This window comes from Bombina bombina, chromosome 3 (assembly GCF_027579735.1).
Source record: "Bombina bombina isolate aBomBom1 chromosome 3, aBomBom1.pri, whole genome shotgun sequence".
Classification (NCBI taxonomy): domain Eukaryota; kingdom Metazoa; phylum Chordata; class Amphibia; order Anura; family Bombinatoridae; genus Bombina; species Bombina bombina.
The window spans coordinates 994,093,341-994,120,572 of NC_069501.1; the positions used below are offsets into that span (position 1 = coordinate 994,093,341).

Here is a 27,232-nt window from a genome sequence, read left to right on the forward strand (position 1 = left end):
CCCCCATAGTTGGAATGCATTAAAAGTGATGCCCTTCCATTCTATTTAGAGCAGAGTGTGTAATTTTAGGTGCATGTTTGTAACACAGCATTCTTACCGTTGCCTTGGTATTAGTTTGCTTTTGTCTCTGCATGCCCTGTGACAATCTCTGTTAGTTCATTAACATATGACTTGTATGGAAGGGTGTGATAGCTTTTTGATTTACAAATTCTTGGATAAATTCACTTAACATGCTAAACTAATTTAGTATCACCCCCTAAGTACATTAGTTAGTGTTATGATAAGGTTAGCTTGCAGTAGAAGAGCTTTTTTGTTCTTAGCATTGCTATTATTTGTCACTGCATTATTTATGCGATGCTGGCAGAATTTGTGTATGTGTCTCCAGGACATGTCTGTGTATAACAATTTATATAGCATGCAGAGTCTCAGCAGCTCTAATCAGAAGACACTGTGCTTGGGTTTATTGCAGTTAAGCAGTTTTCACTGATTTTCCCAACATAGATTTCCTCTAAAATTCATGGATACATTTCTGACGGAACCCAGACACAGGTAGTAAGGTAAGCTTTAAAAGAGAAAGGTACTTCTTCATTTTTGTATGATTATATGGGGCTTATTCATTGAAGGTTCATTAAAGTATTGTTTTTATATGCATTCAAATTTAATAACTGCATTGCTGAAGATCAGTGCACAAAATAAATGTTACAAAAAGCACTGCAGCTTGGTAGCACAATTTGCACTGTTTTGCAATCCAAGGACACACCCCTTGAAAAGCCTCTTAATTTTTTTTATTGTATATGGTTTGCTATTGCCAATTCGTGTATGTGTATATGCGTGTGTGTGCGCACGCCTTGATGATTAAACAATCCATATACATCATGTAAAAACATGCAAAATAAACATGATGCATTGCAGCATTGTTTCACTATGCATAATTAAACAATTTATGAAGAAATTTGATTTTTAATACAATGTCCTTTTAAGGTTGAAAGATCTTTCTAACTTTAGAATGCAACCTTCATGGAATAACAGAGGACTAGATAGACATCACCCTTAGTAACTAACAGGGTTGTTTGGTTGCGTTAAAAGAGGTGTCAAGCTGTTTGACATCAGTGAAACTGTTCTACAACCACACTAATGTCATGTTTTGTCACTGCTGAGTGGACACTTAGGTGGTGATGGCAGACTAGCTGCAGACCCTAGAAGGGAAGTATGATAAATCACATCACTATGTAGGCATATTATGGAACTGGAACACGTTGTTGATAAAACTATGTGACTGAAGATAACCTACATTATTTTTTTTTTCCTGTAATAAGTTTCCAATGACTTGTAGGAACACCTGCATAGTATTAAATGGAAAATACATTTAGGATTATTTTTGTATATAACATATAAATATGCTAATTGAAACCACAGCCTAAGTGAGCTGAGCTTGTAGAAAGAGCAGGCATTCTAATGTTTTTTCTATCTATAAACAAAGTTCAAATTATTTATTTATAAAATATTTTACCAGGAAGGATACATTGAGATTTCTCTTGTTTTCAAGTATGTCTCTTATCTCTATCTCGTTTTAAAGACAATACTAATCAATTCATATTTTTGTTATAAGTGGCTTCAACAGGCAAACGCAACTATTTCAAATAACAGAATAAAGTTAAACAAGCTATTTCAAAACAAATTGGGGACACATAATAGTGGTACAAATTTAAAAGTACAATGTCCTTTTACACGTATTGTAAAGTTTTAGTTTATTTAAAGGGACACTCAAGTCAAACTTAAACTTTCTTGATTCAGGTAGAGAACACGATTTTAAACGACTTTCCAATTTACTTACATTAACCAAAATAGTATTTTTATATTTACACTTTTTGAGTCACCAACTCGTACTAAGCATGTGTAAAAAATCACAGAATATATGCATTTGTGATTGGCTGATGGCTGTCACATGATACAGGAGGAGTGGAAATAGACATAACTTTGAAATTTGTCAGAAAAAAAAGACTGCTCATTTGAAGTTCAGACTAAGTGCTATTGCATTGTCTTTTTAGTATGCTTTTGTTGACTATGCAAATCTACTGTATTTACTGGTCCTCCTAAATTATCCCAGGGTAAAAAAGTCTGTACTTCTAATCTGATCTCTCCTGCTGTGATGCCAATGAGGGACAATTATAAATGAGCTGATAAATTCTCACAGAGTTTACAATTCCTTAAAGTGATTGTAAAACTTTGGCAATTTAATCCACAGTATATACAATTATTCATAAAAACAGGGGCACTTTGATTCATTAAAATATTTAAAGGGCCACTGTAAGTAAATATTTTCTATGCCTGTTACTAACTAACTACCCCAAATACGCTTTTTATCAATAGCATTTCATTAACATATCTCTACCGTATATCAGAAATCTTGTCTGAAAATTTTATTGTTTTCCAAACCCATCCTTTGCTCTGTACCAATCCGTTTACAATACCTAGGTTTCAAAATGGCGCTTTAAACACAGAGTTATTGGTTTAAGTATTTTGAACACGCAGTGCTGAAAATAGTGGGCAGGATAACGTGACATCATCGGCGAATAAAAGATATAACTTTTAGAACGTTATGAAACTTCGTTTTGGAGAAAATATAGGTCAGTAGGTTTTAATTAATGTTTATTAACTTTAATATGTTAGTTGTTTAGCTTAAAAATTATAACAGAAAGTAATCCTTTAAAGACGCTTCCCTTGTAAAATAATTACCATTTATTGATAGTAAACATTTTGTCGTTCCTCTGCCCGCATCTCATAGTTGATTTTTGTCTTCGATGGCTTATCCAGCTTCATTCAATTGTTTCATGATAAAGAAAGAAGGAGATGCGGGCAGAGGATCTGCGTTATGTTTACCATATCGCAATGGTAAGTATTAAAAAATAAGCGTCTTTGTAAAGTTTAATGAATTAAAGTGCCCCTGTTTTTAAGATTATTTTTGATACTGGGCTTTAATTCATTAAAGTTTGCAATCACCTTAAGAAAGTAAGGCGGACAGGGGTGCACATTTTTGCCCCTGGCTGCCCAGCGTCTAGTGGATGGCAATACGCTGTCTGCATTTAGCATTGCACACTATGACTAGGGTGCACTGCCACTCTCCTGCTCACATGCAGCCAATCGTGCGTGAGCAACGGCTGTCAATATCCACGGTCAGAAAAGTCCGGGGGTGGTTGACATACGACACATAACATACGCTGCTTCTTAAATCTCGGGCACAAGTTCGCTTGTGCGAACCTGTAGCCGACGGTGCTCCGACCCCTTGATAAATGGGGCTTTTGATGAGCCAATGACAATAGGCATATGTGTGTAGTGGCCTGTCACCAGGCTTTGCTTCTCTTGAGCCTACCTAGGTATGCTTTTTAACAAAAAAAATATGACAATGAAGTAAATGGCAAAGTCTCTTTAAATTGCATGTACTATCTGAACCACGAAGTTATTTTTGACTTATCTTTAACGTTACTATCTAAGGCCTAGTTTCCATTGATGTGGTACATTTTGGAAACTGATGATAAAAACATTTACCTCCATTAAAGTCACTGGTTACCACCAGTTTCCAAAGTGTATCACCTCAATGGAAACTAGGCCTAAGAGTTTCCACACAGCCTTGTTTGCTCACAAAATCCTACGTTTCAACATGTATGCTCCCATTTTATTTTTTTTATAGAAACTCCGTTTACAACATATTTCAAAGTTAAATGACAAGAAAAAGGGGACATGATAAATCATGAAAGTTTATTTTACTACACATAATTAAACATGTTGTATTATAAACTAAAACTGTCTTAATGTCCATTTAATGTATTTTACATTATAATGTTTCTGTTTTCTACCACCATATGGGTATTGAAATACCCTTTTCAATAAAAAAGAGTTAAACCAGAGTGAGTCTATGGGATGTATATAGTTAAATTCAAGAACATCTTTAGGATATCTTTCTCCACCTGGCACATAAATTCTCTTCCCACATAAGATTGGTAATTTGTTGACCATGGAATTCTCACTTGATGCCAGACATGGGTTTTGGCTTCCTCTTATTCCCATGTTAGCGTGGGAATGGCAGCAGCTGGCTGGTGAGGAGGTTTGTCATGTGAGACTGATCCTCCTCACGACTCCCTTTTCAATTCAGATATGACTATCCCTGGCTACTTTCCTTTGAGTCTTCGTGCACCCCATTATGTGTTGTAGGAGTGAAACAAGTTCCATCAGTAACTATGTAAGGGCTAGATTATGAGTGGAGCGCTAATTATTGTTGAAAGTAAAAAGTTTTTGCTTGCGCGCTACCCCGATGCAAAAAGCCGAAGTTATATTATCGCAACCGCGTTACATATATAGTGTGTGTGGGGAAATTAACATCCAACAAATTGTGCAAACCTGATCACATGTTCTCAAATGCGCTAACCCAACATGAAATATGAATATTAAAGATTCCAATGTTCTTCACATACAAGAATATGTTCTATTTATTCTGATATATACAGTATCTCACAAAAGTGAGTACACCCCTCACATTTTTGTAAATATTTTATTATATCTTTTCATGTGACAACACTGAAGAAATTACACTTTGCTACAATGTAAAGTAGTGAGTGTACAGCCTGTATAACAGAGTAAATTTGCTGTCTCCTCAAAATAACTCAACACACAGCCATTAATGTCTAAACCGTTGGCAACAAAAGTGAGTACACCCCTAAGTGGAAATGTCCAAATTGGGCCCAATTAGTCATTTTCCCTCCCCGGTGTCATGTGACTGGTTAGTGTTACAAGGTCTCAGGTATGAATGGGGAGTGGGTGTGTTAAGTTTGGTGTTATCGCTCTCGCACTCTCTTACTGGTCAATGGAAGTTCAACATGTTACCTCATGGCAAAGAACTCTCTGAGGATCTGAAAAAAAGAATTGTTGCTCTACAAAAATATGTCATAGGCTATAAGAAGATTGCCAAGACCCTGAAACTGAGCTGCAGCACGGTGGGCAAGACCATACAGCGGTTTCACAGGACAGGTTCCACTCAGAACAGGCCTAGCCATGGTCGACCAAAGAAGTTGAGTGCACATGCTTAGCATCATATCCAGAGATTGTCTTTGGGAAATAGACATATGAGTGCTGCCAGCATTGCTGCAGAGGTTGAAGGGGTGGGGGTACGCCGCACTCTGCATCAAATTGGATTGCATGGCTGTTGTCCCAGAAGGAAGCCTATTCTAAAGATGATGCACAAGAAAGCCCGCAAACAGTGTGCTGAAGACAAGCAGACTAAGGACATGGATTACAGGAACCATGTTCTGTGGTCCGATGAGACCAAGATAAACTTATTTGGTTCAGACGGTGTCAAGCATGTGTGGCGGCAACCAGGTGAGGCGTACAAAGACAAGTGTGTCTTGCCTACAGTCAAGCATGGTGGAGGGAGTGTCATGGTCTGGGCCTGCATGAGTGCTGCCGGCACTGGGAAGCTACAGTTCATTGAGGGAACCATGAATGCCAACATGTACTTTGACATACTGAAGCAGAGCATGATCCCCTCCCTTCGGAGACTGGGCTGCAGGGCAGTATTCAAACATGATAATGACCCCAAACACACCTCCAAGACGACCACTGCCTTGCTAAAGAAGCTGAGGGTAAAGGTGATGGACTGGCCAAGCATGTCTCCAGACCTAAACCCTATTGAGCATCTGTGGGGCATCCTCAAACGGAAGGTGGGGGAGCGCAAGGTCTCTAACATCCACCAGCTCCGTGATGACATCATGGAGGAGTGGAAGAGGACTCCAGTGGCAACCTGTGAAGCTCTGGTGAACTCAATGCCCAAGAGGGTTAAGGCAGTGCCACACAAAATATTGACACTTTGGGCCCAATTTGGACATTTCCATTTAGGGGTGTACTCAATTTTCTTGCCAACGGTTTAGACATTAATGGCTGTGTGTTGCATTATTTTGAGGGGACAGCAAATGTACACTGTTATACAGGCTGTACACTCACTACTTTACATTGTAGCAAAGTGTCATTTCTTCAGTGTTGTCACATGAAAAGATATAATAAAATATTTACACAAATGTGAGGGGTGTACTTACTTTGTGAGATACTGTATGTGTGTGTATTTCTATGTTAAAGCCCTTCTGCAGACTTTTTTTTTTTTCTGACACCTGAGACCTCATATCTTTGATCCCTTATAACTTTTTAATGCATTTTTTTTTTTAAATAATTTTTATTAGATAGTGTTATTATGAGTGTAAATCTACTTTTAAATGTATTTTTGATGTGGTTTTTTTTTGTGTGCAAATTTTTATTCTAGAGTAAGAGTTGACCGGAACTCTGAGGTCGTGCTAACCCAACTTGTGTTAAATTCAAGCAAACTTGTTTTCTTTCAACTTGTGAACAGGCTCGATAAACCAGATATTGCTCACGCAACTGTTCGCACGCCACTTGTAATCTGGCCCTAAATAAGGTATTGGCAAGTGGTAACTCCCTGGAGCAATTACTGCTGAAATGTTAAATGTGGCTTCTACATGTGTGTCGTTGTTGCACACATATACTTTTGCATGGTCATGATTACTTTTAAAGGACCAGTCAATACAATAGATTTGCATAATCAACAAATGCATGATAAGAAGACAATGCAATAGCACTTAGTCTGAACTTCAAATGAGTAGTAGATTTTTTAAAATAAATTGCAAAGTTATGTCTATTTCCACTCCCCCTGCACCATGTGACAGCCATCAGCCAATCACAGATGCATATACGTATATGCTGTGAATTCTTGCACATGCTCAGTAGTAGCTGGTGACTCAAAAAGTGTAAATATATAAAGACTGTGTACATTTTGTTAATAGAAGTAAATTGGAAAGTTGTTTAAAATGACATGCTGTATCTGAATCATGACGTTTAATTTTGACTTGAGTGTCCCTTTAAGTAATTAAATGGGGTTTCTAAATGATTGTAATGGCTTAGAATTTGCAAAAAACAAACAAACCATTTTATCAGGTAAGTGTATATCCCATTGAGTTTTTCCCTGTAAGTATCTATTTGAGTTTGCTGAGTCTGAAAATGTTTTGAAAGCATTAACCCCTTTTTTTGCTGTCATTGTTTTTCCTTAGCCAAGTTCCATCGACCCTTGTGTTAATTGAAGGAGCCAGTCAGGACTTGTTACTTGAGAAAAAACAGACACTGCCATTTTGTTAGCAAAAGTTCCATTGTTTTGCAGTGTATTTGATCATTTCTTTTAAGGCTAGTCGGGAATAGATATGTAGCAAGGTTAGGCTTGTGAAGTCTGCCATATGCACTTCCAATTAAACATTTTGATTGTAATATAAATTGTTTAACTTTTGCATATTAAAAAAACCTTGTTCACTATTTATTTTGCTCCCCTTTCCAGTCTGAAAATTGAGTTTCCAGTACTGAAAACCAAAAGAGCCCATGTTAGATTTTGAAGCTGTTGTTTTTTTTTCCTGCTAAAGCCAAACAATTGAGATTTTGTTAGCACAATGACAGTGGCAAGCCTTGCTGTCTCCAGGCTCAATTCCAGATTGGCTTCTCCAAATAAGGAAAGTGGTGTGTGGAATTTGACCATTGAAAAACAATTGCAACAAGCAAGGTGTTAATCTGTTCTGATTTAGTTCAGACTCTGCAAATATATTAATCTATTGAAGACTGTGAAATAACGTTTTTTATTACACAGTGTTTATTGTTCCTTTAAATTTCAGGAAAGGGGAAAAATAAATAAAGTATTTTTCATTGTTTTTAATATACTTTATATTACAAAATCAAAGTGTTCTATGTTCTTTTAAAATAATTTAGGAGTTATTGATGTCCATTTCCTAGCTAACTTAAAGGGACATAAGGGCTGGTTTTAAAGTCACAGTAATAAGGCTGGTAAGTTACTAGAAAATATGGTAAGGCTTCAGGCACCTAAGTCAACCTTTGCTTTTATTACATTTAATTCTCAAGTTTGGTCAGTCACCCAAGAAATTCTAGAGGAATTTGTAACATACTATAAGTCATTATATACTAGGCAGGAAATAGCGGGAGAAGAGTAAGGTAAAGATCCCAATATTATATGAGGAACAGAGCTCATCCTTAAATACCCCAGTGACAGTCCAAGACCTGATAGATGTTTTACTGAAGCACACATCTGTGTATTACCCAAGTGATCCCAATCTCACTAGGGACTATAGGCCTATCTCGCTGCTTAATAGTGACTATAAGTTATTTACTAAGAACCTGGCGAATAGGTTGTCAGGGATTTTACATCTATTGATTCAGACAGGATTTATTAAACCCTGTTCTTCTGTCATTATTATTTGGAAGACCCTTGTGGTTATATTGCATTATTGGTATAAAACTCAACTAGGAGATTACCGAGGGCTGCAGGATGCTTGCCTGTTATCTCTTGATGCTGAAAAATCTTTTGACGGGGTGGAGTGGGAACACCCCTATACCTCATTGGAGAAATTTGTTATAACAGGGAATTTCCTAACTGTTATTCAGAGGCTATAGTCACATCCATGGGCCTCTATAATTATTAAAGGGACAGGAAACCCCAAACTTTTCTTTTGTAAATTCAGATAGAACATACAATTTTAATCAACTTTCCAATCAACTTTACTTCTATTATCAAATGTTCTTCATTCGCTTGTTATCCTTTGCTGAGGGAACATTGGCAACAAGCTGAACACACCTAGTTAGCCAATCGCAAGAGACAAATATGTGCAAGCATCAATCAGTTAGTCCCACTAGTTTAGGATATGTGTATATTCTTTTTTAACAAGGGATACTAAGAGAACAAAGCACATTTGGAAATAGAAGTGAATTTAAAAGTATCTTTAGAAATTACATGCTCTATCTGAATCATGCAAGTTTTATTTTGACTTTCCTATTCCTTTAAAGGGACAGTCAACACCAGAATTTTTGTTGTTTTAAAAGATAGATAATCCCTTAATTACCAATTCCCCAGTTTTGCATAACCAACATAGTTATAATTATACACGTTTTACCTTTGTAATTACCTTGTATCTAAGCCTCAGCAGACTGCCCCCTTATTTCAGTTCTTTTGACAGACTTGCATTTTAGCCAATCAGAGCTGTCTCCATGGTAAATTCACGTGCATGAGCTCTGTTATCTATATGAAACACATGAACTAATGCCCTCTAGTGGTGAAAAACTATCAAAATGCATTTAGATTAGAGGCGGCCTTCAAAGTGTAAGAAATTAGCATATGAACCTCCTAGGTTTAGCTTTCAACTAAGAATACCAAGAGAACAAATAAAAATTTGTGATAAAAGTAAATTAGAAAGTTGTTTAAAATTACATGTCCTATTTGAAACATGAAAGTTTTTTTTAGACTTGACTGTCCTTTTAATGGTGACTGATCTTATTTTTTTGAGTTAGAGAGAGGCACCAGACAAGGATGCCCATTATTGGCACTTCTTTTTAATCTTGCCATGGAACCACTAGCTTGCTATATTAGACAGTACTACAAGGGCCTCAATCTTAATGGTCACAGAATCCACATATCATAATACACAGATGACCTGTTGCTCTATATAGGGAATTCTGCGGCCAATATACCTATTTTACTTGAAATTATTAATAAATTTGGAATCTTCACAGGATATAAAATTAACTTGGATATGTCAGAGGTGACCTGGCTACACAACTCCCATAAGAATTTCTTAGAAGGAAGTCAGGGACTAACCTCAAGATTACGGATGGTTCTTTCAAATACTTGGGGATCTATATACATGTTAACCCTCAACTTTATACAATTTAAATGTAGGGAAAACAGTTAAATATATTCAAGACTTGTTAAAGGACAACTTAACACAAATTGTAAACTACATGATTTTGAACCTTCATGTCTGATAATAATTTTGCAATGAAAACTGCAGCTTTATTTGGTCAAATGAGTATATTGTTTTATACACTGTGTATGGTGTATATGTATGTATGTAAATGTGTATATATATTCACATGCATACACAGATAGAAAACCCTTTATCCAAACAGCTTGGGATCGGAAAAGGTTTGGATTTCAGAATAGTTTGAATTTTGAAATTCTTACATTTTAAAAATGGGACAGTTGGGGGAGAGCAGGGAACCAAATGTAAAAAAAAAATGATGTAATTTAGGCAATATTAAAATTTCATAATACATCTTATACATGCAACTAAAGGTTGTTTTTATATCATTTTTAATACTTTTGTTACTTACAGGCATGGAAAATAGTAATTTTTGAAAATTTTATTTAAAAAAAAAAAAAAAAAAAAAAAAGGTGAAAAAGTGTGTGTTACGGGTAAAGTCTGAAATCCGGGTAATCCTAAAATTACCCAAGCAGCTCTGGGTAAAGCCTGAAGTAGTGTAATTCCCCATCTACACAGTTTTTTTTTTTTTTTTTTTTTTTGCTGGGGGGTTCAAGGAAGGTGCCCACTGATCCTCTGGCATCCACGCTAAATGAACCTTGGGGAATGAGGTTTACAAGGGGGTGAAGCCCCCCTTAAACCACCCAGGCGGAAGCAAAATTAGATAGTGAATATGTGGGAATTACAGTGCATTGTATGTATGTTTCATAAATGTATTTTTTACTGAAATGTGCTAAAAAGCAGATTTTTATTTTTTTAAATCAAATATATAGATGTGAATATGTTTGATGAAGTTAGTTGATGCACTCTGAGTAGATTTATGATGTTTCTTCTGGCTTTACCCACAGCACTCTGAGTAGATTTATGTTACTTCGGGCAATACCCAGAGCTTCTTGGGCAATTCTAGGTTTACCCGGGTAATGCTAGGATTACCCAATTTCCGACTTTACCTGCTATATACTGCAGAAAAAGATCTGTACTCACTGGATTATCACAAATAAGTGTTTTATTAGGTGACGCTTTGGGGGGGATCAAAAATTATCTTCCCCAGACCAACCAGATAAAGACAGTATACAAAGCTTGTAAACGCTTGGACCCTCCCTTTGCCTCCCCCCAAAAAATGCCAAATGTTGCCATATTTACATAGCAAAAACAACATACAGTGTCAATCAGGTGTACATAAGTAAGTTTGGCATAACATGTGAAAACTATACAGGGTGATCACAGGAAAAATACAACCTAGATACAAAAATACAGGTATTTTAGTGAAATATAATTACATGCCTCAGTGGGACAGTTACATTCTTAGTCTATTAAAGCATCCATTCTACTGTCAAGGTAGGGCAATAAGATCCATGCCATCCAGCCTTTTTGTAACAAAAATAGTGCAAGGGGCTATAGAAGCATCGCTTGCCATCAAGAAGTATTAACAACACCCGATAGCCTATCTCTAGGGAAATCAATGTTATCCGGTGTAATATCAAATTTTCTTACCGTGGCTAATGTGCATGCGCAAATGATGTCATTGTTTTCCACAGCTCAAAGTTAATATTTTATATAATTTAATGATACATGTTTATCCCCGCATGTGCTTTCTGTGCAAACGGCTTTTATCAGAGCACTTCCTCTGTCAGATGTAGCAACCCACGTACTATGCATGCTAGTGGGAAAATCTGACAGAACACAACACTGTCTGTCATATTTTCCTACCTCTTCAGTCCGAATGTACTAATTACGTCACTCAGTGAAGCAGACGTAATTATTTTCACTACCGCTATCAAATTTTTCTACCCTGCTAAGTGCGCATGAACATATGCACTTCAGCGCATTCCACAGAGCAGCTGTGGAATGCAATGTTATATGCGCATTAGCCGCAGTAGAAACATTTAATATGTAGCCCCCCTTGAACCCCCCCAGACAGAGGCAAAAAAAATAGTGAAGATGGGGAAATTACAGTGCCATGGTTTTTATGTGTAGTTACCAAGCACTTACGTTGCCGAGATTTGCTTCTGCAGTGGAGCGCATGCGCAGTGAGTCAAGTTTTTGGTCATACTTGGCTGATCTGACAAACTTGCAGCAATTGGAATGTGCTGACGCGATGGAGAATGCGGTGACGTGGTGGAGCGCATGTGTAGAGAAGGAATTTGCGGTCACACAGCTAATTCCACGTCACTGGAAGTGACGATATTTTCAAATCTGTCAGAACACAGGCATCCAAAATTCGTATACTATTGCCCATATAGCTCCCAAACATAATAGTCACATAGCACACAAACTGTGTGAATATTGTAGTAGGGATTTGCGTGGCAATCTGTCACATCATGGGTGTGGTAAGCTGTCAGTGTCAATAACCTGCGTACCAACCATGTAGTATTTGTAATCGGCTGCCAAAAACTGTGTGTATACTGTTGCCCTTACAGCTCCCAAATCCCATAAAAGTTGTAAAGTTATGCGGGCTATTATGATGATCGTGGTGGGGGTGGGCGTGTCAGTCCAGCGTGTCACAAGACTAATTGGAGTGGCTTGCTTTCAGTGATAACATACGTTCAAAGAAGCCACAGTAGGTGTAACTCGTTCTCGCAGGAGAAAGCTATATTAATTGTTAATTAGGGATTACATGTGGTGGATACCGCACTGTCCACTGCAATCAACTTTAATGTGACGTTGAGGAATGGGATATTCCCCTTGGATTACCATAATATAAAACAAGAAATATAATTAATTACATAAATAATGAACCAATAAAAGTTGTACAGGTATTTGTATTTCACAGCTGCAAGGCCTAGAAAGGATCCAGCTGCGCTAGACTAAATTTTAGGTGCACTGGTAGCTCTCAGTGAGGGAGCACCCATAGATATCTTGGGGAAGCTAAACCAGGGCCTAATTTTAAGCCGCCAGTGTCTTCCTGGCACCTAGATTTGTCATCGTTCAGGAGCAGTTTAGGGGCTTACATGAATACCGGGCCTAAAACTGATAAGAAATGGGGCTCTTTGCTCCTAGCAGGTTCTTATGCGCACTATACAAAAAATGAAAAGAAAATAATACTTGCATGTGGCACTATTGTATGTGTGAAAAAAACGTGGCATTAGCAGGATGCAGGGTTTTGCATTTTCTGCTAGTTGTCTTCCATTGTCTCATAAATGCTTACTAGGTAATTTATGTTAAAGTTCCATTTTAGGTCTTGCACTCCATACTTTGACTTAAAGGGACAGTTTACTCTAAATCTGTCTCCCCTTTAAAGGGACATTACACTAGATTTTTATTTGCATAAATGTTTTATATTTCATCCATTTATATAGCCCAGGGGTGGGCAATTACCGGCTCTCCAGATGTTATGGACTACATCTCCCATGATGCTTTGCCTACATTGTCTGAACGAGCATTATGGGAGATGTAGTCCATAACATCTGGAGGGCCGATAGTTGCCCACCCCTGATATAGCCCATGCAGGGTTTAAAAAAAAAAAAAAAAGTATAGTTTTGCTTATTTTTAAATAAAATTGCGCTGTATTTCAGACTCCTAACCAAGTCCCAAATTTTCAGAAATAGACTTTTGTCTACCTACTCCATCTTGCTCCTGTTTGTGTAAAGAGTGTTTTCATATGCAGGAGGAGGGGGGAGAGTCTGCTTTTTTTTTATATATATATTTTTAACCACCTTCAGTGGGTGTACCAGTTAACCGTTTCAACAGAGCCAAACTGGGAGCTTCTAAGTAAGTTTTTAACCCCTTAAGGCCCGGCATTTCAGACAAAAACTTCCCTAAAAGACCAGAGCATTTTTGCCATCACTACATTTAAACAGAAATAGAACCTTTTTTATATTTACCTATCAAAATTATATATATATATATATATATATATATATATATATATATATATATATATATATATATAAAAAAAACACAGGAATGGACCGCACTCACAGACTGGACTGGGTACACATCCTAAGCCACTGTTAACTCCACAGCCCTGAACACTGACAGACAGCTGCAAAGTTCCCAGCAACCAAGGCAGTTAACCCCAGAGCAACCTGGGTGTCAGGTCCGCAGGGGAGCATTACAAACATTAACACAAAACACAAAAAACCCAGCACTCACTAGCAGATTCACAGCAATGTTTAAAAGCAAAACTGGGGGAAGTCAGTTACATTTGGCGCCAAAGGATCAAGCCCAGGACCACAACAAGGTCTCCCCCTTCCTGGGACCCTAAACCAGCACCCACACAATGCCTACTTCCAAACAAACCAACTGGGAACCTCCCAGGGTGACACAGGCTTTTGTAACCTCCCCTATGTAAATACAAAACACAGGAATGGACCGCACTCACAGACTGGACTGGGTACACATCCTAAGCCACTGTTAACTCCACAGCCCTGAACACTGACAGACAGCTGCAAAGTTCCCAGCAACCAAGGCAGTTAACCCCAGAGCAACCTGGGTGTCAGGTCCACAGGGGAGCATTACAAACATTAACACAACACAAAAAACCCAGCACTCACTAGCAGATTCACAGCAATGTTTAAAAGCAAAACTGGGGGAAGTCAGTTACATTTGGCGCCAAAGGATCAAGCCCAGGACCACGACAAGGTCTCCCCCTTCCTGGGACCCTAAACCAGCACCCACACAATGCATACTTCCAAACAAACCAACTGGGAGCATGTGTCACCCTGGGCTTGATCCTTTAAAAAAAAATAAAAAATGTCCCATTTTTTTTTCTGTAGTGTAGCTGCCCCCCCTCAATACACTACCCCCCTCCCAGATCCCTTTCTGTTAACGGATCCCACATGGGATCCCCCTCATTGCCCCTACTCCCTCCCCCCTTAATGACTGAGTTTTTTGTTATTTATTTTTTTCCCTGTAGCGTGGCCAAGCTGTCCCACCCACTCCCTGCCTCCTCCAGGGATGGGCCCCCCACCCGCCTTCCACCGTACGCTCCCACCCACCAACGATCGGCACTACCGCTGTCCGATGCAGAGGGGGACAAAGATTGACCGTCTCTGCATCGGTAACTCTGCAAATCTATTTCTGCAGTGCCCTACTTGTGGGGCATGCAGAAATAGCGCAATCTCACTATTTTGAGCGAGATTGCGGCAGAGAGAAGCCCAGGACTCACATCGCTGATCCTTAACAGCATAATGACCAGTGTTGTACAGGGTACAGCGCTGGTCGTTAAGGGTTTAAACGGTTTTTATACTGGATTTTTATATCCGTATCTGAGCATATTATTCTTTATAGCAGTGTCTATTACATGCAGTTATATGAAAATTGGTGTATACTGTCCCTTTAATTTGTTCCCAATGATCCTTTTTACTTTCTGGAGTGTAAATTGCTTAAACATCATTCTTTTATCTTTGTATAAAAAAGCTGTGTCAACATCGCTAGCAGAATAAATTACACTCCCAGTGGGTGGTAGGAGAGAGAAGTAATAAAATGTTTTTTTTTTTCTTCAACTTGTTCTGCTTAAGTAATGGGATTTGGTATACAGATAAGGAAGAATTTGTGTGTACACAAAGTGATACAATTTTGATGGGTTGTAGGGTCAATGAATAAAAATGTTTATATACAAGAATAAACCTAAAGGGACAATTTCTCATACATGTTATACTCTGCTGCTGGTATAACAAGTATTGCAAATACATTAAGGGGAAAACTATTTTATGGTGCACTGTCCCTTTAACTTGCTGACCCAGGTGTGAGGCGTCCACAGCCTTGTCTGTTAATTGTTCAGTGTGTGGCAGGTGTGAAGTGCAATCAAAGCAAGAAGCGTATGTAAGGTTACACAATCCTCCGTTACCTGTAGTGCTGGTATAGTATGTCAGTATGGCTCGCTTCCCACAGCTGTCCTACCGACTTGTCTTTTCCATACACGTTGGTCTTGTTTTCTTTCTGTCAGAAACGGTTAGCTATAGTGATTACACATGTAAGTAACAGGAGCCGTGAACAAGATATTATGTTTGCTCAAGGCAGGCTCCTTAACTAGTTACGGTACATATGTAAGCCCACCCGAAATACAGAAACTAATGACAAGGTATCTAATCTATTTATAACTAACATATTTGTGATACGTATTTTATAGGTTACTAAAATATTTGTCATTTGTTATGTAAATGGGGGAAGACATGAGGTGCAACGTTAAGCACATTTATTTCCCCAACTGTCTCCCTCCCCCCTAGAGTGTGCCATTTTAGGACACTTTTCAATTTACTTCCAATTACTTTTTTCTAGATGGTGATCGGTGGCTACTTATATATGTCTCTTGTCATTGGCTTATCAGATGTGGGCAGCTAGGTCCCAGTAGTGCATTGCTGCTCTTGAGTTGACGTTTTGCACTTTTGGCTCCTTTTTATTGTATGCAATAATATAAAACCTCATGAAATGCAATATTTATTATTTCATGATTCAGAGAGAGCATCGATTTTTAAACAACTTTCAAGTTTACTTCTATTATTAATTTTGGTTAATTCTCTATGTATCCTTTGCTGAAGGAGCAGGAATGCACTACTAGGAGCTAGTTGAACACATTGGTAAGCCAATAACAAGAGGCATATATGTGCAGCCACCAATCAGCAGCTCCCAGTTCCTGAGCCTACCTAGGTAGTATTTGCAACAAAGGATAGCAAGAGAACTAAGAAGGGTTTCATGCTTCTTGTAATATACTTTATATAATTTGTTATAATAACACTTGCATTGTATGACATACCCTTGTATAATGTCTCATTGTAAGTCTTTTATTGTACTTTGCTTGGTTAAAAAGCATGGTGGTATTTGCTAATTGGTGGCTGCACAGTTTAATTAGCCACCTAGCTATGCTTTTCAACAAAGGATACCTAAATAATTAAGCAAATTGTATACTAGAAGTATATTGGAAAATTCTTTAAAATCATGGGCTCGATCACATATGCGCGGGTTTGGTATCCTATTTACAGCGCTGCATATAAATGCTGCACGTATATTTTCGCCCGCAATTTTTACTCCCATAAGCTAACATGGGACCGCGTTGCAAATTAGTATCCAATATTCAGCGCAAGGACTTACGTGGCGGAAATGGAGAAATCTTACTCCATTTTCATCTCTCCATAAAAGGCAGCCGTAGCAAGCCTTGCGCTGAGTATGGGAGCACCGTAACTCCCGAAAATGCCTGCAAAAATAAACTAACACCTAATGCATGCGCAATATTTATCTACCTGTCAACCGCAATCCCCCACCGCAATTACTAATAAAGTGTATTAACCCCTATATCCACCATCGAACCCACATCGGAACTAATAAAAGTATTAACCCCTAAACCGACAACCCCCCACAACAAAATAAGCCTAATTAAACTATTAACCCCTAATCCACCAAAGCCCACAACGCAATAAACCTAACCTAACACCCCCTAAATTAACCCAAATTACTTAATTTACAAAATACTAAAGTTAACATTAAATTAAAAAAACCTAAAACTACTTTAAAAATACAAATAAACTAAGTATAAAGTAAAGGGACAGTCTAATCAAAATTCTGGTGTAGACTGTCCCTTTAAGCTACAATTACAGAAAATAAAAAAATCTAAGATTTCATAAAATTAAAAAAGAAGAAGAAAATTTTAAAAAATTATACCTAATCCCTATGAAAATAAAAAGAAGGAAGAAGGTCCTGTTAGGTGATGAAGTCTTCTTCCCAGCAGCGACCTCTTCTTTCTTCTTCCTGGAACATCCTTCGCGGAGTGGAGCCGAAGACCGCGGAGCTGAAGACCGGCGACCGCAGAGCCATGGAGTGTGAAGGATCCTCTTCGTATGAATTTAAGGGACGCCGTTTTTAATTGCGTACCTTGAATTCTTTATCCACTGTGCGGCGAAGATCGTACGAAGAGGATCTTCCACGCTCCAAGGCTCCGCAGTCGCCGGTCTTCAGTTCCAGGGTCGCCAGTCTTCAGCTCCGCAGTCTTCAGCTCCGCGAAGGATGTTGAAGAAAGAAGAGGTCGCTGCTTTGAAGACTTCACCACCTGAAACAGGACCTTCTCCGCTGGACTTCAGGAATGGTGAGTAGCAACCTGGGTGTTAGACTTAGAGTTTTTTTTGTTTTTTTTATTTAGATAGGGTGGGCAGTAAAAGAGCTAAATGCCCTTTTAAGGGGAATTCCCAACAAATGCACTTTTCAGGGCAATGGGTAGTATAGGGTTTTTAGTGTTAGGTTCTTTTGTTTGGGGGGTTTTACTGTTAGGGGGGACTTTGTGTATTTTATTGTAAAAGAGTTGATTATCTTGGGGCAATGCCCTGCAAAAAGCCCTTTTAAGGGCTACTGCTAGTTTATTAGAGTAGGGGGTGTTTTTATTTGGGGGGGGCTTTTTTATTTTCATAGGGATAAGGTATCATTTTTTAAAATTTGGTAATTTTCTTTTTTATTTTATGTAATCTTAGATTTTTTTTATTTTCTGTAATTGTAGTTTAAAGGGACAGTCTACACCAGAATTTTGATTAGACTGTCCCTTTAATTTATACTTAGTTTATTTGTATTTTTAAAGTAGTGTTAGTTTTTTTTTTTAATTTAATAGTAACTTTAGTATTTTGTAAATTAGGTAATTTGGGTTCATTTAGGGTGTGTTAGGTTAGGGGTTAGGTTTATTGTGTTGTGGTCTTTGGCGGATTAGGGGTTAATACTTTAATAGGTTTATTGCTTTTTGGCGGGTTGTCGGTTTAGGGGTTAATACATTTATTATTAGTAGTGAGAGGGGGGATTTCGGATATAGGGGTTTCACGTGTCGGGTTTATTTTTCGGAGGCGGGTTAGACATTTACAGGAGATTTGTGTTTTTTTTTTTTAATTTATTTTTTTTCTTTTCTTAGGCGCCGGCAGTTTCTAAAGTGCCGTAAATCACTGGCGACTCCAGAAATTTGAATTTACGCTAATTTCTGGACATCGCTAGTTTATCCGACTTATGGCACTTTATGAACTGCTGGCGCTGTATATGTAATACTCCGATGTTGCAAGGTGAAATTACGGGCGGTGCAGGTTGCAGCGCTTGCGCTGAAGCCTGCGCCGTATATGTAATCTCGCCACGTATGCTCTATCTGAGTCATGAAATAAAAAATTTGGGTTTCCTGTCCCTTTAACAAAAATTCTGTTACTTAACAATACTTTACAAGAGGGAATCACTATTACTACAGCTTATAAAGAAAGCATTTTTAAAAAAACAAAACAATAAAGCTCCTAATTGGGTGATATATAGAAGACGAATAAGTTAACATAATTTAAAGCTATGTCTGTGATAGCAGCTGGTTCAGCATTTAGCAGCATTTGTGAAATGGAATAACGTATACAAAGATAACAGATGTTGTAGAGCAAATGTACTCATTGGCCAGCATTTGAAAAATGCAGAGTTCTTAGCAACCTAGGACTCTTGCTGCAAACATGACTATATTAACCCTTGTGCTACTATATATTATCCTACTAAGCAACACAGATACCCATTAATCATACTTTGATCTGCCAGCAATGAAAGGGTGAATAACGGGCCTATTAAGAGCCCTTCATGTGAATAGCTAATGACTGTGCTGCCTTTGTCTTCACAGATCAGACATTGAGCTGGGGCCAGCAGGTCACGGCTGTGGGCGGAGTGGAGTTCAGTCTTGGGCCTCTGAGCAGTTAGTGATGAGGGGGGAATCAGTTACTCTATCAAGAGTACAATTAGGCTCTATTCTTGTCAATGCAAAGGGTGAGCATGACACAGTTATGAATAAACATCACCCGCCACTCACACACAAACGTATATCAGACTATAGTACTTGTGCGTTTGGGTGCGTAACATGTTCTGCCCAGTAACGGGAAAAAGACGTTCAGTTGACCTTACAGCAATGACATTAAAGGGACAGTCTACAATAGAATTTTTATTGTTTGAAAATATACATAATCCCTTTATTACCTATTCCCCAGTTTTGCACAACCAACACAGTTATATTAATATACGTTTTACCTCTGATTACCTTGTATCTAAGCATCTTCTGACACCCCCTGATCACATGACTTTGTATTTATTATCTATTGAATTGTATTTAGTATTGTGTTGTGCTAACTCTTAACTCCCCGGGCGTGAGTACAGTGTTATCTATATGGCCCACATGAACTATCAGTCTCTTGTTGTGAAAAGCATGTAATTAAGAGGCAGCCTTCAGTGGCTTATAAATTAGCATATACGCCTATCTAGGTTCAGTTTCAACTAAAAATACCAAGAGAACAAAGCAAATTTGATGATAAAACTAAATTGGAAAGTTGATTACAAGTCCTATCTGAATAATGAAAGTTTAATTTTGACTAGACTTTCCCTTTAAGTAGTGTAGGATCGGTTTGTCAGTAGCATGTTAATTTGTTCCTGAAGTACCATGAAAATATATGTCCATATACAATGACAAGTAAAGTGGTGGCCAAACTTTTGGTGATTAACCTTAAAATGATTTAAAATTCACATAATACTTTTATTACTAATGATAGTATTATGGTCATCATTATTTTCATTACAAAAGCCACAGAATGTTCTAATGTCAGAGTATATTCTATAAAGGAACATCTAATATTTTCTTCCCTTTTAATGTTTTTCCAATTATCTATTTTACCTACTGTAGTGTATTACATTGTTTACAAATAGCTCATTCACCTTTATTTTCAGATTTGAAATAGCTGATTTTGTCTATTGTTTCCCCACCCGTACTGAACATTTCTGAAGTTCTGGTTACACATAAACCATGTAAACAAGACGATCAGATAAAATAATGCTCCCAGTTGGTGTTTGTGACAGAGGTACTAAAATGTTAATTTTCCATTGTTCTCTCCAAGTACTGGCAATTGAGTAAACAGCAATAAAGAAGATAAGGAGCACTTGTGTAAATAATTAGACAGAAAAGATAATGAGGTCTGCTTTCCCTGTCAGCTCAACTCGTTTAATTGGGTTATTATTATTTTATTATTTATAAAGCACCAACAGATTCCGCAGCGCTGTCCATGGGTACAAAGATAAAAGCACAATACAATATAAAAGACACCTGACAAAGTTTAACAAGCACATACAGGGGGATTTGAGGACCCTAATTGGGGTTATGATTTCAATTAGATTTAGCAGTAACAGTTATTTCATATACAAAATTGTACTTCAAGATGCAATTTCCCATACATTTAAACTCTGCAGCTGATATAATGAGTCATTGTAAACACATTAATGAACATGAAACCTCACATTTTTCTTTCGTGGTTCAGATACAGCATACAATGTTAAACAACTTTCCAATTTAGTTATATTATCAATTTAGCTTCATTCTCTTGTTATCCTTTATAAAAGAAGCAGCAATGCATTACTGGGATCTAGGTGAACACATCAGTTATTCAATGACAGCAGACATATATGTGCAGCCACCAATCAACAGCTACCTCCCAGCTCCTGAGACTACCTAAGTATGCTTTCTAACAATGGATACCAAAAGAACTATAGAAATTAGATTATAGAAGTAAATTGGAGAGTTGTATAAAATTGTATGCTCTATCTGTATTATGAAAGACAATTTGGGGTTTTATGTCCCTTTAAAGTCCAATAAAACATGTTGAGATCTGTGCATATCCTAAAAGGACTAAGTAAAAATAGTTTACATAAAAACATTGTTTAAAAATTGCTGGCAAGTATTTTAAATAATTTTCAAAAATAAGCAAAATTATTAACAAAGCCATGCTGTCTGAACTAGTCTGATCAACCCCTCCTTATCAGTTCACACTGAGTTCACAACAGCTTGTTTGCTTCTATGAATGCTCCAGCAGATAATAAGTGTTAAAGTCTTGCATTTTACCAAAGCAAAGGTAGATATAGATACAGCCATAGAAGGAATTGTGTGGGGGGAGTTAGAGAATTTGGAAACTTAAAAGAAAGGGTTAAGGGTGAGGCACTGCAGTATAAATTTGCAGTTTAAGTAATTAAAGTACATATTATATTTTGTCTCTATCCCAACTTGTTTTATTTCCCTTTAAGGAGAAACCAATTTTACAGTACACTGACCCTATAAGAGAAAATAGGAGTCCTTTGCCTTGGTGTCAGTGAGTACAGGTGGCCCTCGTTTTACAACGGTTCAATTTACACCGTTTCAGAATAACAACCTTTTCTTCTGTTAAGTGTGATCAGTCCACGGGTCATCATTACTTGTGGGATATTAACTGCTCCCCTACAGGAAGTGCAAGAGGATTCACCCAGCAGAGTTGCTATATAGCTCCTCCCCTCTACGTCACCCCCAGTCATTCTCTTGCACCCAACGACTAGATAGGATGTGTGAGAGGACTATGGTGATATATTTAGTTTTTATATCTTCAATCAAAAGTTTGTTATTTTATAATAGCACCGGAGTGTGTTATTCCTTCTCTGGTAGAATTTGAAGAAGAATCTACCTGAGTTTTTCTATGATTTTAGCCGGAGTAGTTAAGATCATATTGCTGTTTCTCGGCCATCTGAGGAGAGGTAAACTTCAGATCAGGGGACAGCAGGCAGATTAATCTGCAAAGAGGTATGTAGCAGTTTATTATTTTCTGACATGGAATTGATGAGAAAATCCTGCCATACCGTTATAATGTAAACTCAGCCTTGAATGCAGTAGATGTAGCTGATATCAGGCTGTCATGTATGTATATTTTACACTTCAGTTTTCTGGGAAATGGTACTTCTCTGGCTTTTAAACTGTATACATAGACTTAACCTATTTTGCAGGGACTTGCAATAGGTTTTAAATGACAATCAATTATTGAGGTAAAACGTTTTTTTGCTGGCATGTAAAAACGTTTTTTTCTCTGAGGTACTGGGTGAAAAAATGTTTTGGGCACTTTTTTTCCACTTGGCAATAGTTTTGATTTAAATTAGAGCAGTTCACTGATCCCTCTCACTGTTATGTGTGTGGGGGAGGGGCCATTTTTGGCACTTTTACTATGCATCAGAAAAACTCAGTCAGAGGTTCATTTTCTTCCTGCATGATCCGGTTCATCTCTACAGAGTTCAGGGATCTCAAGAGTCTTTTTTGAGGGAAGTAATCATTACAGCAGAGCTGTGCTGATTGTATTGACTGTGATATAAAAAACGTTTATTTGTGTATTTTTTTCTGCTGCCTGGGTTAGTTATCATTTGCTGAGGGGAACAATCCTTTGCTAAAACTGTATATTCTGACAAAGATTGATGCTATAACTTAATTATTTTATCTGTTATAATATTTTCTGTGCTTCTTAAAGGCACAGTTCATTTTCATATTATTTGTAAATTACTTTGAAAAGTATTTCCAAGTTGCTGTTTATTTGCTAGTGTGTTAAACATGTCTGATTCAGAGGGATATCTCTGTGCTATATGTGTTAATGCCAAAGTGGAGCCCAATAGAAATTTATGTACTAAATGTATTGATGCTACTTTAAAAAATAGTCAATCTGTACAAATTGAACATATTTCACCAAACAACGAGGGGAGAGTTATGCCGACTAACTCGCCTCACGTGTCAGTACCTGCATCTCCCGCTCAGGAGGTGCGTGATATTGTAGCGCCGAGTGCATCTGGGCGGCCATTACAAATCACATTACAAGATATGGCTACTGTTATGACTGAAGTTTTGGCTAAACTACCAGAACTAAGAGGTAAACGTGATCACTCTGGGATGAGAACAGAGTGCGCTGATAATGCAAGGGCCATGTCTGATACTGCGTCACAGTTTGCAGAACGTGAAGACGGAGAGCTTCATTCTGTGGGTGACGGTTCTGATCCAAATAAACTGGACTCAGACATTTCAAATTTTAAATTTAAGCTTGAGAACCTCCGTGTGTTACTAGGGGAGGTATTAGCGGCTCTGAATGATTGTAACACAGTTGCAATCCCAGAAAAAATGTGTAGGTTGGATAAATATTTTGCGGTACCGACGAGTACTGACGTTTTTCCTATACCTAAGAGACTTACTGACATTGTTACTAAGGAGTGGGATAGACCCGGTGTGCCTTTCTCACCCCCTCCTATATTCAGAAAAATGTTTCCAATAGACGCCGCCACACGGGACTTATGGCAAATGGTCCCTAAGGTGGAGGGAGCAGTTTCTACTTTAGCTAAGCGTACCACTATCCCAGTGGAGGATAGCTGTGCTTTTTCAGATCCAATGGATAAAAAATTAGAGGGTTACCTTAAGAAAATGTTTGTTCAACAAGGGTTTATATTGCAACCTCTTGCATGTATTGCGCCTGTCACGGCTGCAGCAGCATTTTGGTTTGAGTCTCTGGAAGAGACACTTCAATCATCCACACTAGATGACATCACACACAAACTTAAATTCCTTAAGTTAGCTAATTCATTTATTTCAGATGCCGTAGTACATTTAACTAAACTTGCGGCTAAAAATTCAGGATTCGCCATTCAGGCACGCAGAGCTCTGTGGCTAAAATCCTGATCAGCTGATGTTACGTCTAAATTGCTTAATATTCCTTTCAAAGGGCAGACCTTATTCGGGCCCGGCTTGAAAGAGATTATTGATGACATTACAGGAGGTAAAGGTCATGCCCTGCCTCAGGACAAGGCCAAAGCCAAGGCTAGACAGTCCAATTTTCGTTCCTTTCGTAATTTCAAAGCAGGAGCAGCATCAACTTCCTCTGCACCAAAACAGGAAGGAGCTGTTGCTCGCTACAGACAAGGCTGGAAACCTAACCAGTCCTGGAACAGGGGCAAACAGGCCAGAAAACCTGCTGCTGCCCCTAAGACAGCATGAATTGAGGGCCCCCGATCCGGGACCGGATCTAGTGGGGGGCAGACTTTCCCTCTTCGCCCAGGCTTGGGCAAGAGATGTTCAGGATCCCTGGGCGTTAGAGATCATATCTCAGGGATACCTTCTGGACTTCAAATCCTCTCCCCCAAGAGGGAGATTTCATCTGTCAAGGTTGTCAACAAACCTAACAAAGAAGGAAGCGTTTCTACGCTGCTTACAAGATCTTTTATTAATGGGAGTGATCCATCCAGTTCCGCGGTTGGAACAAGGACAAGGGTTTTACTCAAATCTGTTTGTAGTTCCCAAAAAAGAGGGAACCTTCAGGCCAATCTTGGATTTAAAGATCCTAAACAAATTACTAAGAGTTCCATCGTTCAAGATGGAAACTATTCGAACAATTTTGCCCATGATCCAAGAGGGTCAGTACTTGACCACAGTGGATTTAAAGGATGCTTACCTTCACATACCGATTCACAGAAGTCATTACCGGTATCTAAGGTTTGCCTTTTTAGACAGGCATTACCAGTTTGTAGCTCTTCCATTCGGACTGGCTACGGCTCCAAGAATCTTCACAAAGGTTCTGGGCACTCTTCTGGCGGTACTAAGACCGCGAGGAATTTCAGTAGCTCCGTACTTAGACGACATACTGATACAAGCTTCAAGCTTTCAAACTGCCAAATCTCATACAGAGATAGTACTGGCATTTCTAAGGTCGCATGGATGGAAAGTGAACGAAGAGAAAAGTTCTCTCTTTCCACTCACAAGAGTTCCCTTCCTGGGGACTCTGATAGATTCTGTAGAAATGAAGATTTACCTGACAGAGGACAGGTTAACAAAACTTCAAAATGCATGCCGTGTCCTTCATTCCATTCAAGAGACCAGAAATTCTCTTCTATGGTGGCTTTATCGGCCACATCTGTCCAGGGGAATGCCATTCAGCAGGCCAGACTGGTCAATTGTAACAACAGACGCCAGCCTACTAGGTTGGGGCGCTGTCTGGAATTCTCTGAAGGCTCAGGGACTATGGAATCAGGAGGAGAGTCTTCTTCCAATAAACATTCTGGAATTGAGAGCAGTCCTCAATGCTCTTCTGGCTTGGCCCCAGTTAGCAACTCGGGGGTTCATCAGGTTCCAGTCGGACAACATCACGACTGTAGCTTATATCAACCATCAGGGAGGGACAAGAAGCTCCCTAGCAATGATGGAAGTATCGAAGATAATTCGCTGGGCAGAGTCTCACTCTTGCCACCTGTCTGCAATCCACATCCCGGGAGTGGAGAACTGGGAGGCGGATTTCTTAAGTCGTCAGACTTTTCATCCGGGGGAGTGGGAACTTCATCCAGAGGTCTTTGCCCAAATACTTCCACGTTGGGGCAAACCAGAGATAGATCTCATGGCGTCTCGACAGAACGCCAAGCTTCCGCGCTACGGGTCCAGATCCAGGGATCCGGGAGCGGTCCTGATAGATGCCTTGACAGCACCATGGACCTTCAGGATGGCTTATGTGTTTCCACCTTTCCCGATGCTTCCTCGATTGATTGCCAGAATCAAACAGGAGAAAGCATCAGTGATTCTAATAGCGCCTGCATGGCCACGCAGGACTTGGTATACAGATCTGGTGGACATGTCATTCTGTCCACCTTGGTCGTTACCTCTGAAACAGGACCTTCTGATTCAGGGTCCTTTCAAACATCAAAATCTAACTTCTCTGAAGCTGACTGCTTGGAAATTGAACGCTTGATCTTATCAAAGCGTGGTTTTTCTGAGTCAGTTATTGATACCTTAATACAGGCTAGGAAGCCTGTCACCAGAAAGATTTACCATAAAATATGGCGTAAATACCTATATTGGTGCGAATCCAAAGGTTACTCTTGGAGTAAGGTTAGGATTCCTAGGATATTGTCTTTTCTACAAGAAGGTTTAGAAAAGGGGTTATCCGCTAGTTCCTTAAAGGGACAGATCTCAGCTCTGTCCATTCTGTTACACAAGCGTCTGTCAGAAGTTCCAGACGTTCAGGCTTTTTGTCAGGCTTTGGCCAGGATTAAACCTGTGTTTAAAGCTGTGGCTCCACCATGGAGTTTAAACCTTGTTCTTAACGTTTTACAGGGTGTTCCGTTTGAACCCCTTCATTCCATTGATATAAAGTTGTTATCTTGGAAAGTTCTATTTTTAATGGCTATTTCCTCGGCTCGAAGAGTCTCTGAGTTATCAGCCTTACATTGTGATTCTCCTTATTTGATTTTTCAATCGGATAAGGTAGTTCTGCGTACTAAGCCTGGGTTCTTACCTAAGGTAGTCACTAACAGGAATATCAATCAGGAGATTGTTGTTCCATCCTTGTGCCCAAATCCTTCTTCGAGGAAGGAACGTCTTTTGCACAATCTGGATGTAGTTCGTGCCCTTAAATTTTATTTACAGGCAACTAAAGATTTTCGACAAACGTCTTCCCTGTTTGTCGTTTACTCTGGTCAGAGGAGAGGTCAAAAAGCTTCTGCTACCTCTCTCTCTTTTTGGCTTCGTAGCATAATTCGTTTAGCTTATGAGACTGCTGGACAGCAGCCTCCTGAAAGAATTACAGCTCATTCCACTAGAGCTGTGGCTTCCACTTGGGCCTTTAAGAATGAGGCCTCTGTTGAACAGA

The 27,232-nt window shown here is 38.7% G+C and overlaps 1 protein-coding gene across 2 annotated transcripts in view; it reads left to right on the top strand.

Annotated features, from left to right (window-relative positions):
• LOC128654283 (transmembrane protein 198) overlaps positions 1–27,232 on the top strand; it is a 158,497-nt gene that overhangs the window by 1,940 nt on the left and 129,325 nt on the right. The window contains exon 2 of one of the 2 annotated variants that reach the window (XM_053708133.1): positions 502–557. The exons of the other annotated variant lie outside the window; for it this stretch is intronic. The gene's annotated coding sequence lies outside the window, so the exon portion shown is untranslated. The remainder of the gene's footprint in view (positions 1–501; positions 558–27,232) is intronic. 2 annotated transcript variants of the gene reach the window in all.